This window comes from Bufo gargarizans, chromosome 11 (assembly GCF_014858855.1).
Source record: "Bufo gargarizans isolate SCDJY-AF-19 chromosome 11, ASM1485885v1, whole genome shotgun sequence".
In the NCBI taxonomy this organism is placed as follows: domain Eukaryota; kingdom Metazoa; phylum Chordata; class Amphibia; order Anura; family Bufonidae; genus Bufo; species Bufo gargarizans.
This window is the reverse complement of record NC_058090.1, coordinates 58,346,567-58,361,935: the sequence shown is the minus strand read 5'-3', so window position 1 is coordinate 58,361,935 and position 15,369 is coordinate 58,346,567.

Genomic DNA, 15,369 nt, shown 5'->3' with positions numbered 1-15,369 from the left:
GGAAAGATGTAGGGTAAAAAATATACATAATCAAATGTACAGATGGAGTAGAGTTAACACTCATGTTTTCTGAGATTTCTGAGTTGTGTTATCTAATCTAAGCAAACACCTTCAATTGCTTTTCAATGGCTTTTGTCTCAAGATAACGCGTTGAGTTAAAAAATATGAGTTAAGAGCAGGAGTGCTAACCCTGCTACATCTGTATGTATACTAATGCCAGAAGCCTGACTAATAAAACTGAGGAACTGGAACTAGTGATGTGTGAGGAGGACTATGACATAGTGGAAATAACGGAAACATGGCTGGATGATAGCTTTGACTGGACATTTAATGTACAAGGTTACAGCCTGTTTTGAAAGGATCGTCAAAACCGGAGAGGAAGGGGGAAGGCTTTTATGTAAAGTCCTGTCTAAAGCACACACTTTGGGAATATATAAGTGAGGGACATGAACATGTGGAGTCACTGTGGGTAGAGATACATGGAGCTAAAAACAATAATAAAGTCCACAGAAAATCTACTACTAAACGAGATAGACAAGGCGGCAAATGATAATGAGATGGTTATTATTGGGGATTTCAACAACCCAGATATAGACTGGGAAACTGAAACTTGCATAACTCATAAAGGAAAGGTTCTTGGCAATAACTAAAGACAATTACCTCTCCCAACTGGTTCAGGACCCGACTAGAGGGACAGCCATACTGGCCTTAGTATTAACCAATAGGCTTGACAGAACAACAGATGTGCAGGTTGGGGGACAACTGGGAGGTAGAATAGCTGGTCACTTTGTTAATCCTCCTTTTGTTAATTTCCCTATTTCGCCATTGGGAGTAGTTTCCAAAAAGGAACCGTGGGAATTTAGACTTATACACCATCTGTCGTTTCCAGAAAAAAGCTCACTTAATGACGAGGTGGATAAGTCTAAGTCCTGTGTGGAATATTCGTCATTTGATGATGCATTGGCTTTGGTGAGGTATTTTGGGAATAGGGTTTTCCTGGCTAAGGCGGATGTAAAGTCAACGTTTCACTTATTGCCAGTTAGGTAGTCAGGATTTAACTCATTAAGTTTCCAGTTTGATGGGAGTTATTAGAAGATTTTTTGTTTATTGGTTATTGTAGTTCTAGTCTATGTTCATAGTTGTTGTTTAAATTTTTGGAAGTTTGTGTATTGTTTGTTGCTATCCCAATAGCAGAAGAGAAGACGGTTTCCCCCTGTACTTGTTTGGAATTTCTGGGTATAGTCATCGATACCATGAATATGGAATTTTGTTTGTCATTAGAAAAGATTGATGAGATTACATTTTTGTTGATTTCTTTCATAAGAAAAAAAAATGCACATTGAAAGAGTTGCAGTCGCTATTAGGTTCATTGAATTTCGCGTGCAGAATTATTTCAAAGGGAAGGGTTTTTTCCAAGCGTCTATACTTTAAGAATCTCCTAGTTCGCATATTAAGTTAAGTCGAAGTTTAAAAGATGATATGGCCATCTGGTTGGAATTTTTAGAAAACTATAATGGAGCTTATTGTTGGCAAGAGGAGTTTGTGGAAGTTGAAGCCCTGGGATTAGTTACAGACACAGCAGGGAGTTGAGGTTACGGTGCATATTGGGATGGTAAATGGTCGGCAGAGGCTTGGTCGGCTTCATGGATTAATAACGGAATAACGTGTAATATTGTTCTTCTAGAATTTTTTCCTGTCCTTGTCTCAATTGTCCTATGGGGAGGTTATTTTAAAAATAGATGGATTTTGTTCAACACTGATAATAAAGGTGTAGTATTCGCGATTAATACGCTATCGTATAAGTGCGAGATAGTAGATAAATTACTGAGAAGTTATGTTTTATGCTGTATGAAACTTAATATTTGGGTTAAAGCTAAATATGTTCAAGGTAAATACAATGTCTTAGCGGATTCTCTATCTCGTTTCCGGTTTGTCAAATTTCGGGAGTTAGCACCAGAAGTGGATTTGGAGGGATTGCCGTGCCCTCGCCATCTATGGGATCAAATTTGGGATTGATTTCGGAGTCTATCAAACAGTCGGTTGCGCAAAGAACACGGGCTGCTTACGCAGCTGCATGGTGGGATTGGATATTATTTTCTAATCCATTGTCCAGTGAAGTTGATGATCTTGGTTGTGGTATGTTATTTATTGCTAGTCTTTTTAATAAAAACATTTCTTTTTCGTCTGTAGCTGGGACTGTTGCAGGATTCTCGTTTTTTCTGAAGATGTTTGGTAGAAAACCGCTGTCAGCTTATTTTCCTATTAAACAGATGCTAAAAGGTTATCGTAGGAGTTTCTCGGGTATTGATAATAGGAGACCGATATCTGTTGAATTGTTGAGGAGTTTATATGAAATTTTGCCTTCTGTTTGTTTGGATTCATTTGAAGTGTTGCTTTTTCGTACAAGTTTTTTTCTGGCCTTTTTTGCAGTGTTAAGGATTGGTGAATTAGTTTCTGCCAGTCGTTCAGTGTCTTCTGGCTTAGAAGTTGATGAGGTTGTTTTAAAGGATGGTTTTGTTGAAATCTTTTTTGAAGCGTTCTAAAATGTATCAATTTGGGAGGGGTAGAATTATAAGGTTAAATGCTTGGTTGGGTTCTACACTTTGTTCAGTTAAAATGGTCTGTGCTTGGCTTTCAGTTTGTCCTTCTGGGCCTGGTCCTTTTTTTAATGCATAAGAATGGTTCTCCTCTGACTAAGTTTCAGTTTTGTTCAGTTCTTAAAGGGCTTCTGTCACCCCACTTAAGTCATTTTTTTTTGGGGGGGGGGGCTAGTTAAATTCCTTATACTGCGATATATGAAAATATAATGCTCTTACTTACTTTCCTTCAGCAGTTTCTTCTAAAAACGAACTTTTATAATATGTAAATGAGGTCTCTACCAGCAAGTAGGGCGTCTACTTGCTGGTAGCTGCCGCAAAAAAACGCCCCCTCGTCATGTTAAATTGACAGGGCCAGCAGCGATCTCCTCCTCCGGCCGGCCCTGTCAGCATTTCAAAAATCGCGCGCCTGTGTTCATTTGGCGCAGGCGCTCCGAGATGAGGAGGCTCGCCTCCTCAGCACTCCCTCAGTGCGCCTGCGCCGATGACATCACCGAAAGAGAAGACGTCATCGGCGCAGGCGTGCTGAGGAGGCGAGCCTCCTCATCTCAGAGCGCCTGCACCGAATGAACACAGGCGCGCGATTTTTGAAATGCTGACAGGGCCGGCCGGAGGAGGAGATCGCGGCTGGCCCTGTCAATCAACAGGACGAGGAGGCGGTTTTTTGCGGTGGCTACCAGCAAGTAGACGGCCTACTTGCTGATAGAGACCTAATTTACATATTATAAAAGTTCGTTTTTAGAAGAAACTGCTGAAGGAAAGTAAGTAAGAGCATTATATTTTCATATATCGCAGTATAAGGAATCTTCTGTGCCCAGAACACATACAAATGGCCAATAATCAAAACAATTATATGACTTCCTAAAAAAATAGAAAATGATTTAGTCTGGTGATATTAAGTCCGGTCTAACATATAATCTAGCTCTATGAGAATCCCAACGCCCTATCCTTCTAATAACCGCTTCATCTAACCCGCACCTAGCTGCCTCAGTTGCTGCACTAATTCTAAAAGAATGCAAATACATTTTGAAAGTGCTTAGACCAAGATCAGACAAACACTTCTTAAAGGGCTTCTGTCACCCCACTAAAAAAATTTTTTTTGGGGGGGGGGGCTAGTTAAATTCCTTATACTGCGATATATGAAAATATAATGCTCTTACTTACTTTCCTTCAGCAGTTTCTTCTAAAAACGAACTTTTATAATATGTAAATTAGGTCTCTATCAGCAAGTAGGCCGTCTACTTGCTGGTAGCCACCGCAAAAAACCGCCTCCTCGTCCTGTTGATTGACAGGGCCAGCCGCGATCTCCTCCTCCGGCCGGCCCTGTCAGCATTTCAAAAATCGCGCGCCTGTGTTCATTTGGCGCAGGCGCTCCGAGATGAGGAGGCTCGCCTCCTCAGCACTCCCTCAGTGCGCCTGCGCCGATGACATCACCGAAAGAGAAGACGTCATCGGCGCAGGCGTGCTGAGGAGGCGAGCCTCCTCATCTCAGAGCGCCTGCACCGAATGAACACAGGCGCGCGATTTTTGAAATGCTGACAGGGCCGGCCGGAGGAGGAGATCGCTGCTGGCCCTGTCAATCAACAGGACGAGGGGGCGTTTTTTTGCGGTGGCTACCAGCAAGTAGACGCCCTACTTGCTGGTAGAGACCTCATTTACATATTATAAAAGTTCGTTTTTAGAAGAAACTGCTGAAGGAAAGTAAGTAAGAGCATTATATTTTCATATATCGCAGTATAAGGAATTTAACTAGCCCCCCCCCCCCAAAAAAAAATGACTTAAGTGGGGTGACAGAAGCCCTTTAAGAACTGAACAAAACTGAAACTTAGTCAGAGGAGAACCATTCTTATGCATTAAAAAAAGGACCAGGCCCAGAAGGACAAACTGAAAGCCAAGCACAGACCATTTTAACTGAACAAAGTGTAGAACCCAACCAAGCATTTAACCTTATAATTCTACCCCTCCCAAATTGATACATTTTAGAACGCTTCAAAAAAGATTTCAACAAAACCATCCTTTAAAACAACCTCATCAACTTCTAAGCCAGAAGACACTGAACGACTGGCAGAAACTAATTCACCAATCCTTAAAGGGGTTCTGCACTTTCAATTAACTGATGATCTATCCTCTGGATAGATCATCAGCTTCTGATCGGCGGGGGTCTGACACCCGGGACCCCCGCCGATCAGCTGTTTGAGAAGGCATCGGCGCTCCAGCAGCGCCGCGGCCTTCTCACTGTTTACCGCCGGGCCGCCCGCCCACTGACGTCACGACTTGTATCAACTACAGTGGGCGCGGCTAAGCTCTGTTCACTTGAATGGAGCTTAGACGCGCCCACTCTAGTTGATACAAGTCGTGACGTCAGTGGGCGGGCGGCCCGGCGGTAAACAGTGAGAAGGCAGCGGCGCTGCTGGAGCGCCGATGCCTTCTCAAACAGCTGATCGGCGGGGGTCCCGGGTGTCGGACCCCCGCCGATCAGAAGCTGATGATCTATCCAGAGGATAGATCATCAGTTAATTGAAAGTGCAGAACCCCTTTAACACTGCAAAAAAGGCCAGAAAAAAACTTGTACGAAAAAGCAACACTTCAAATGAATCCAAACAAACAGAAGGCAAAATTTCATATAAACTCCTCAACAATTCAACAGATATCGGTCTCCTATTATCAATACCCGAGAAACTCCTACGATAACCTTTTAGCATCTGTTTAATAGGAAAATAAGCTGACAGCAGTTTTCTACCAAACATCTTCAGAAAAAACGAGAATCCCGCAACAGTCCCAGCTACAGACGAAAAAGAAATGTTTTTATTAAAAAGACTAGCAATAAATAACATACCACAACCAAGATCATCAACTTCACTGGACAATGGATTAGAAAATAATATCCAATCCCACCATGCAGCTGCGTAAGCAGCCCGTGTTCTTTGCGCAACCGGCTGTTTGATAGACTCCGAAATCAATCCCAAATTTGATCCCATAGATGGCGAGGGCACGGCAATCCCTCCAAATCCACTTCTGGTGCTAACTCCTGAAATTTGACAAACTGGAAACGAGATAGAGAATCCGCTAAGACATTGTATTTACCTTGAACATATTTAGCTTTAACCCAAATATTAAGTTTCATACAGCATAAAACATAACTTCTCAGTAATTTATCTACTATCTCGCACTTATACGATAGCGTATTAATCGCGAATACTACACCTTTATTATCAGTGTTGAACAAAATCCATCTATTTTTAAAATAACCTCCCCATAGGACAATTGAGACAAGGACAGGAAAAAATTCTAGAAGAACAATATTACACGTTATTCCGTTATTAATCCATGAAGCCGACCAAGCCTCTGCCGACCATTTACCATCCCAATATGCACCGTAACCTCAACTCCCTGCTGTGTCTGTAACTAATCCCAGGGCTTCAACTTCCGCAAACTCCTCTTGCCAACAATAAGCTCCATTATAGTTTTCTAAAAATTCCAACCAGATGGCCATATCATCTTTTAAACTTCGACTTAACTTAATATGCGAACTAGGAGATTCTTAAAGTATAGACGCTTGGAAAAAACCCTTCCCTTTGAAATAATTCTGCACGCGAAATTCAATGAACCTAATAGCGACTGCAACTCTTTCAATGTGCATTTTTTTTTCTTATGAAAGAAATCAACAAAAATGTAATCTCATCAATCTTTTCTAATGACAAACAAAATTCCATATTCATGGTATCGATGACTATACCCAGAAACAAGTACAGGGGGAAACAGTCTTCTCTTCTGCTATTGGGATACCAACAAATAATACACAAACTTCCATTTTAACAATAACTATGAACATAGACTAGAACTACAATAACCAATAAACAAAAAATCTTCTAATAACTCCCATCAAACTGGAAACTTAATGAGTTAAATCCTGACGGCCTAACTGGTAATAAGCGAAACGTTGACTTTACATCCGCCTTAGCCAGGAAAACCCTATTTCCAAAAAACCTCACCAAAGCCAATGCATCATCAAATGACGAATATTCCACACAGGACTTAGACTTCTCCACCTCGTCATTGAGTGAGCTTTTTTCTGGAAACAACAGATGGTGTATAAGTCTAAATTCCCACGGTTCCTTTTTGGAAACTACTCCCAATGGCGAAATAGGGAAATTAACAAAAGGAGGATTAACAAAGGGACCAGCTATTCTACCTAGTACTAATTATTTAACTAACTTACTTTTGACTACCTCTTTAACCACCTCCGGACCGCCTAACGCACGGATGCGTCCGGAAGGTGGTTGATTAATTCCTCCTGGACGCATCCGTGCGTCATCTCGCGAGACGCGAGATTTCGGTCAGAGCCGGCCCGCGCATGCGCATCGCGGGCCGGCAAAAGTTAAAGGAGTATATCGTCAGCAACCTGCCAGCCAATGATCGTCACTGGCAGGTTGCTGATTTTTAAAAAATCGAATCAGAAGCCAGATAACAGATCATATTAATAAATATGATCTGTTATATGGCTGCCCTGCTCCTCTGCTGGTCCTTTTCGTCGGTTGGATCCAGCAGAGGAGCAGGCTTCACAGTGAGTAGCACCAACACTTCACTTTAGCCCCAGATCACCCCCTGCACCCCAATTAACCGTTTGATCACCCCTTTGATCGCCCATCAATCACTAGTGAAAGGAAAAAAGTGATCAGTGTAAACTGTCACTTTTATTTTTTCACTGGTATTGACTGTTAGGTTTTAGGGATAGTTTAGGCCCCTTGGTTAGGTAGTTTAGGGATCAGTTAGTGCCCAGGCCACCGCACCGCAGTTCCTTATTCGCTGATTAGCGTATCGCTAATCAGCATTTGTACTTTTATAGTATCTGTAAGTGATCAAAACTGATCACGGTCAGATCTATAATAGTATTAGTGTCACTTTAGTTCGCCCTCCACCCAAAACGCAGTGTTTGCCCGATCAGGCCTGATCGGTCGCCCACACGTGCGTTCACCCACGCCCGCCCCACCGCAGTGAACAAAAAATTTTTTTTTTTGATCACTGCACATTCACTTTACACGCACTGCGGCGATAAAAAAATCTGTTTTGATATTTTTTATCAACCGCAGCGGCCTCCGGTACAGCGGCCTCCCATTTGTAAGACAGGCTTGCTTTTTTTCTTGGGTAGTCTCAGGGAATACCCCTAAATTTAGTTGCCCAAATGTCAAACAGGGGGTATTCTTCTGAAGAGGCCTACAGGCTTCTGACCCAGTCAGATGAGGAATGGGAACCCTCATCTGATGAATCTAGCGGGTCAGAATATGAACCTGTAGAAAGCAGTGGCTCTCTGACCCAAAGTTCGGACGAGGAGGCTGAGGTACGTGATAGCACCAGGCGTACCCGGCCCCGTGTCGCTAGACCACAGGTTGCGCAGGATCCGCTTCAAGAGCAGCACAGTAGGGCTGGCGCTGTCGGATTACGTGGTGAGGCATACACCAGCAGCGCAGCCCTTCCTGGACCTAGTACCAGCACTGCCGTACAACATGGTGAAGTACCGAGCACCAGAAGGGCAGTTGAAGCTGGTACGGTGGCACGTGCAGTAGTTACCCCGTCGCAACCACCGCAAGACGGGCCCGTAGAGCCCCTAGAATCCCTGAGGTGCTGGCAAACCCTGATTGGCAGTCCCCAACTTCAGCCGCACCTGTAGTTCCCCCTTTCACCGCCCAGTCTGGAGTTCGGGTTGAGACAGCTCAGATCGGTTCGGCCCTGGGATTTTTTGAGCTGTTCTTGACTGCGGAGCTCTTAGACTTAGTTGTGGCAGAAACAAATCGGTATGCCACACAATTTATAACCGCCAACCCGGGAAGCTTTTATGCCCAGCCTTTCCATATTTTTGTGTAGGACAAGTTGCCACATGCTTTCGGTGGGTGACTTGATGGGCTACGTAGACAAACCAGTCCTATAAAAGGACCTTAGCTCCACTCTTCCTTAGACCACACCAGATAAATAGAAACAAAAACCATTATTGAGAGGCTAATTATGTGCTGCTGTGTGGACAACAGGAAAGAGGAATTGTGTAAGTAAATTCTACTTTTCCATTATGCCCCATGACAGCACCTGTGAGAAACCATCCCCCAACCGGACAGGAAGCAGGAACTTCCAAGATTGTTGAAAAGGATCCTCCTCCCAAGTTTCCTGTCAATAGGACAGAGTTTAATGGGACTGTAGGAACTCCTGTCTTGGGTTGACTGATGTGGAGGTTACCGGTCTTCACTAGGAGCTGCTGTTTAGTCCGGAGTTCCTCTCTTGCCCTCTCCTTATTCTACCCTTCTGCTGCAGCCTGGTAGTGCAAGGGAACTAAGAGCAATATTGTGTGCACTGAGTCAGTCTATCTCAGATTTCAGAAAGACGTGTAAAGATTTTTTACAATGTAACAGCAGTAGCTTTTGTTAATAGACGGAGGGGGGGCGGACGGACAAGATCTCTGGCTCTCATGACAATTACCCTAGGAATCCTGAATGTGGTAGAGGGGGTCTGCCTCTGCCTGTCAGAGGTCCATCTAAAGTGGGTCAGAGAATATTTGTGCAGACTTCCTAAGCTGTCGCACAATCAGCAGGCGGACTAGTGCTTAAATCATGATCAATTGGATAAAGGGTCTGTGGGAGACTCCCCACTAGATCTCTTTGCTACCTCAGAGAACAGAAAGTGCAAAAACTTCTTCTCCATGAAACCCAGATGGGACTAGATCTCAATCTTGGGAGAGGGTCTGTGTTATGCCTTCCCTCCAATATGCCTCCTGCCTAGAGCTATCCAGAAACTGAGAAAGGAAAAGGCGGGGGGATTCTCATTGCCCCATATTGGCTAAGAGGGTTCTGGTTGAGGATGCTGTCCCTGTCAGACCCCCGGGTTTTGCTAGAGATGAAAGATTTATTATATAGGGGGTCCTCTTATCCATCCAAAGGTAGAAAAGCTGCATCTGATGGCTTGGATATTGAGAGGAGATTCTTAGAGGTCATTCTGCCCAGGTTATTGCCACCCTTTAGGCTAGCAGGCTTTTCTCAGATTTGCAAACACAGAAGTAGATATTTCTCTCCCTCCAAACATTCCTCTCATCCATGATTTTTTTTATTTTTTTGCAGGAAGGGCTTAATTAACAATAATCTTAGGCCCAGTACCCTAAAAGTTCAAGTTTCTGCCTTAGGCGCCCTCTTAGATTGTATTCTTTGTGAACACTTGAAGGTTACAATGTTTATTAAAGGTTCTTCAATGTTAAACCCCTCTGTCAGAGTTGCAGCTTCTCCATGTGATTTAAACACTGTACACTCCAGCCCAGTGATGGCGAACCTTTTACAGACCGGGTGCCCAAACTGCAACCCATTTATTTATCACAAAGTGCCAATACGGCAATCTAACCTGAATACTACAGTCCAGTACAGTATATCTTCCATGTACTTTATCATTGAGCTGTAATATCCTGCCTACATTCAGTGCACTGCCTGTGCTGTTCATAGTGTGCCCTGCGCTGATGAATGGCAGGAAAAGTCTAAATCAGGGATGCTCAACCTGCGGCCCTCCAGCTGTTGCAAAACTACAACTCCCAGCATGCCCAGAAAGCCTACAGCTATCAGCCTAAAGCAGAGCATGATGGGAGTTGTAGGTTTGCAACAGCTGGAGGGCCGCAGGTTCAGCATCCTTGGTCTAAAGCATATTGGTACACCATAGACTTTTTCCACTGTGCGGATGCCCACAGAGAGGGCTCCGAGTGCCGCCTCTGACACCCATACCATAGGTTCACCAGCTCTAGCCTATCCCAGATTTCTCAAAAGTTTATCTGTTGGGGTTTCATTGTGTATACATCTTGGAAGTCCCTGTTTCTTGTCCAGATGGAGGATGATCTCTCACAGGTGCCGTCATGGACTAATGGAAAACAGATTACTGGTAATCTGTTTCCTGGACGTCCTACACAGTGGCACAAAGATATGGGGATGTAGCGAGGGGTTTTCCTGGATTTTTCTATTGATGACTGTCCTCAGCAATCTCCCTGATCAGCTGTTCGGCAGCGCCTCCAGCACCAGAAATACACAGCTCTATCCATCGTGTAGTAGACTGGTCACTGCGCTGCTGCCATTGAAGTAGATAAGAAGAGCACCAGGGGCGGACACTGGCAGCAGAGGGCCCCTGTGTAAAGAATGTGCCTGGGCCCCCCAACCACACATATAGAAATAAACATAGGCCATAGGTAAAGATTAATACAATGAGGTGTGGCAGCAGAAGGGACCCCAATATGTCATCTTCCCCTAATCCTACATGGAGAGGAAGGGGTGATCAGTCACATCAAAGATAGGGAAAACCCTTCAGACACTGTGGTGCGTATTAATGTCCTCTTAATGCTCCTACATAGTAATTTTTGCCCCTTTGTGCCAGCACACAGTAGTAATATCCACACTGTGCCCCCCTCACAGTAGCTATGTCCAGATATGTGCCCCCCTCACAGTAGCTATGTCCAGCTTATGTGCCCCCCTCACAGTAGCTATGTCCAGCTTATGTGCCCCCCTCACAGTAGCTATGTCCAGCTTATGTGCCCCCCTCACAGTAGCTATGTCCAGCTTATGTGCCCCCCTCACAGTAGCTATGTCCAGCTTATGTGCCCCCCTCACAGTAGCTATGTCCAGCTTATGTGCCCCCCTCACAGTAGCTATGTCCAGCTTATGTGCCCCCCTCACAGTAGCTATGTCCAGATATGTGCCCCTCACAGTAGCTATGTCCAGCTTATGTGCCCCCCTCACAGTAGCTATGTCCAGATATGTGCCCCTCACACAGACCCCTTGAAATGAACGGGTCAGGATTCAGTCTGGATGATATGCATTTACACTGGCGCTGGATGCGCTGAAGTTATGGAGAGGCCGGCGCCTCCTCATAACATCAGCAGAACCACTTCCAGTTTAGGGGTTATTAAGACCGGTGTCTAAAACGCCGGTCTTAACAAATGACCCCCTCCATGTCTGGGCAACACTTTTAACCCATTTACAGGACACGGCCCATATGTATTTTATGATCTGCAAATTACGGATGACGCCCGTGTGCCATCTGCATTTTTTTTGCAGACCTATTAACTAGCCTGCATGTTGCGGACCACTATAGGACACATATTTTATCCTTTGCGGAACAGACATACGGATGCGGAAAGCAAATGACTTCCATGTGCTTTCTGCATCTGTATGTCCGTTCTGCACAAGATGGAAAATGTTACGTGTCCTATATTGCTCTACAAAATGCGGACTGCAGACCCATTTAAGTTTAATAGGTTTGCAAAAATATACAGATCGCATATGGACGGCATACATATCTTGCCGATCCGCGGACCGCAAAATACATTGTTAATGTAGCCTTACAGTATGTGGGTAAGGGACAGTCACGGGAGGGCCAGAGGGGGACAGGTGGGGTAAAAAACACCAACATACCAAGCCAAGTTCAGTGTCTGGCAGAGGCAGTGGTCACTGGGGCAGCCTCCGCTCCTCACTCACTTCCTCCTAAGTTGCTGCAGGCCTCGCACCAGAAGTGCTTAGGAGAGGACCGCATGGGGGCGTGGCTACCACCGGGGGCGGGGCTACTGACATTACCAGACGGGAGGCGGAGCTACACACAGTGAAGTGGCTCAGCACAGACCTGGCTGACGCTACCCACTACACAGCAGGACTGAGCTGTATGGAGGATGGGGGGGCGATCGCTGATGCAGCTCAGGATGTGCTGCCCTGGCCCTGCTCCTCGGGCGCAGTACGTCCTGAGACTGAAGTCAGATAGTAAGGTGGGCCCCTTCTACATGGTGAATGGTGAAGCGGGGAGCGTGTGGCTCTCTGCTTCACCATTACAATCAGCTGTCTGTGCGTCCTGTAGATGCATAGACAGCTTAATTGGAGGGCCCCCTCCCACTCTGGGCCCCTGTGCAGCTGAACCGGCTGCACAGGCGGTATGTCCGCCCCTGAAGAGCACTGCATTAACCAGCTCCATTCACTACACCATGGACAGAGCTGTGTAGTTTGGGTGCCTATTTCCCATGGCTGTGCTAATCCTGAACAGCTAATTGGGGCAGTGTGGGGTGCTGGCCCCCTGCTGATCTGATATCAATGGCCTACACTGGGGACAGCTCATCATTATAAAAATCCTGGACAATCTAAGGGAGGAAAAATTCTAAAGGGCAGTTTCACACGAGCGAGTCCATTGCGGGAATTACGCTCCGTGTGGGCTCTGGACTTGCAGGCGCGCACGGCATTATCATGATTTATAATGACATGTGTCTCTGCATGGCCTTTTTTTCCACAGAATCATAGTGACCTAAAGCTGTCAGTAGGATTCTGTAGAAATAAGGTCGAGCAGAGGCACATAACATTATAAATCATTATAATGCTGTGCGCGCCTGCAAGTCCAGAGCGGAGGATCACACTCACACACGGAGCGTGTTTCCCGCAATGGACTCGCTCGTATGAAACAGCCCTTAAGGGTATGTGAAAAGAATCCTTCAAATAGTGAAATAAAAAAAAAATAATAGTGCACACGGCCGTGCAGTTTGTACTTGATCTCTCTGCCCGTAAGGCCTCATGCACACTACCGTCTCCTTTTTGCTGCCCGTAAAACATGGATACTTGCATTTTCACCTTCCGCACATCCAGAAATATGGTTGTGTGCATGGAGCCTAAACTAGTTGTAGATCTAGTTAACCCCGATGGCACTGTAAACTCCTATTAGTTGTAATTTAATGTATTTCTACCAGACTACATGTGTGTGTGTTTAGAGACATTTAACTCCTTCGCAACCTCTGCTGTACATGTACGTCTGAAGACTTCACATTAAAGATGCTCGCACGTGTAGTGGGCACCTTACCCTATGGGTTTCTGCTGTTTTAACCCCTTAGATGCCGCAGTCTATTGTGACCATGGCATCTGAGCAATGCAGGTGCAGCTGAGATCAGAGAAGCTGTAGTATACCAGTGATGGCTTGGAGCCTCCAGCAGTCTGATACCCATCACTGGAATATTCTAATACAGGCCAGCAGGTGGCAGTACTGTATTGGAATACAGTTAATGGTGTGTTCAGTGATGGATATATACCCATCACAGAACACAATTGGCAATCTAATGATCGCCAGTGATAGTCACCTAGGGTTACTTAAAAAAAAATATAAAAGTTCAAGTCGCCCCCCTTTCCTCAAAATCAAAATAAATAAACAATAAAAAAAAACTAGGCATCAACACATCTGAATGAGCCACGGAACGGAACCATGGATGCGAACAGCACACGGTGCTGCATCTTTGAAGCTCTTTTTGTGAGTTCGCCATCACAACCTCCTCAGGCAGAGAGCTCCATAGTCTCACTGCTGTTACAGTAAAGAATCCTCTTCTATGTTGTAGAAACCTCCTTTCCTCTAGGTGTATAGGATGTCCCCATGTTATAGATACAGCCCTGGGTATGAATAGATGATAGGAGAAATCTGGCAACCTGTCCCTCCTGACCCCAAAATAGCGCTCTCTGCAGGTGTGGAGGAGGGAAGTCACCATGCGGTGTGGGATCTGGTCATCCAGAAAGTACAAGTCACTCAGCAGACCCACAGCTTGGAATCCAAATGTTGAAAACCAAGTTGGTATGTCATGGCCCATAAGTAAGAGTCAGTATAGAAAACTTTGTACACAAGGACATGGAAGTTTTTACTTCTTTATTTCTGTTGTTAAAAGTATTTCAAGCAAATGACTTCTGAAACTTGTAGGTGTTAGTGCAGTAGCAGATTCGTGGCATCAGATGTTCCTAGACTCAGCACGGTGATCACAGGAGCTTGTATCATGTCCATGGCTTAGGGTCATTGATGTTGTGTTGGTATTTCTTCTTATAGTGAGTTTATAAACTTTATGTAGAAGAGCCGGAGATGATATCCACTGGGCAATCATGACTTCAGTTTAAATGTGGTTAATAATAAGCTTGTCTCTGTCTTCACTTAGGATGGTTTCAGTGGTCCAATAGCAAGTCTGTGATTTGAGCCACAATGTTTTCTTTTATAGAAAATTTACCAATTTTCAAATAAACTTTATAAAGACTGAGCCGTTTATATTGACTCTAAAGAACACTAATGGCCTCGGTAAGATGGGGTTAACCCAACAGCATGTCTATGGTTTCACTTCAGGTGGTAACAGTGGTTCAATAGCATGTCAGTTTTTTTAAGCCAAAGTGCTTTTTTGTTTTTTTCCAAAGAAATATTTTTCACTTTTTTCCACTTTCTTTTACCATAAATAAACTATATTCAAATGAGCCGTTGATATTGACTCTACAAAACAATCATGGCTTCTGGTAAGATGATGTTAAACTAATAGGCAATAGCATGTCGATGGCTTCACCAAAGGTGTTAACAGCGGTCTAATAGTATGCCAGTGTTTTAAGCCAAAGGGGTGTCTTTTTTTTTTTTTTCCAAAGAAATATTTTCCATTTTTCTTTTTTTTTTTCTTTCTTTTTTTTTTTTTAAAATAAACTATAAACAGATGAGCCATTGCTATGGACTCTAAAAGGACAATCATGGCTTAATGTAAGATGATGTTAAACTAATAGAATGTTGATGGCTTCACTATAGGTGTTAAAAGTGGTTCAATAGCAGCCAGTGATGTACGCCAAAGTGGTGTCCTTTTTTTTTTTTTGATGTTTTTTCAATTATTATTATTATTATTTTTTTTATTTTTTTTAATAAACTATATACAGATGAGCCATTGATATTGACTTTACAGAACAATCATGGCTTCAGGTAAGATGATTATAAGATGGCAGCATGTCTATGG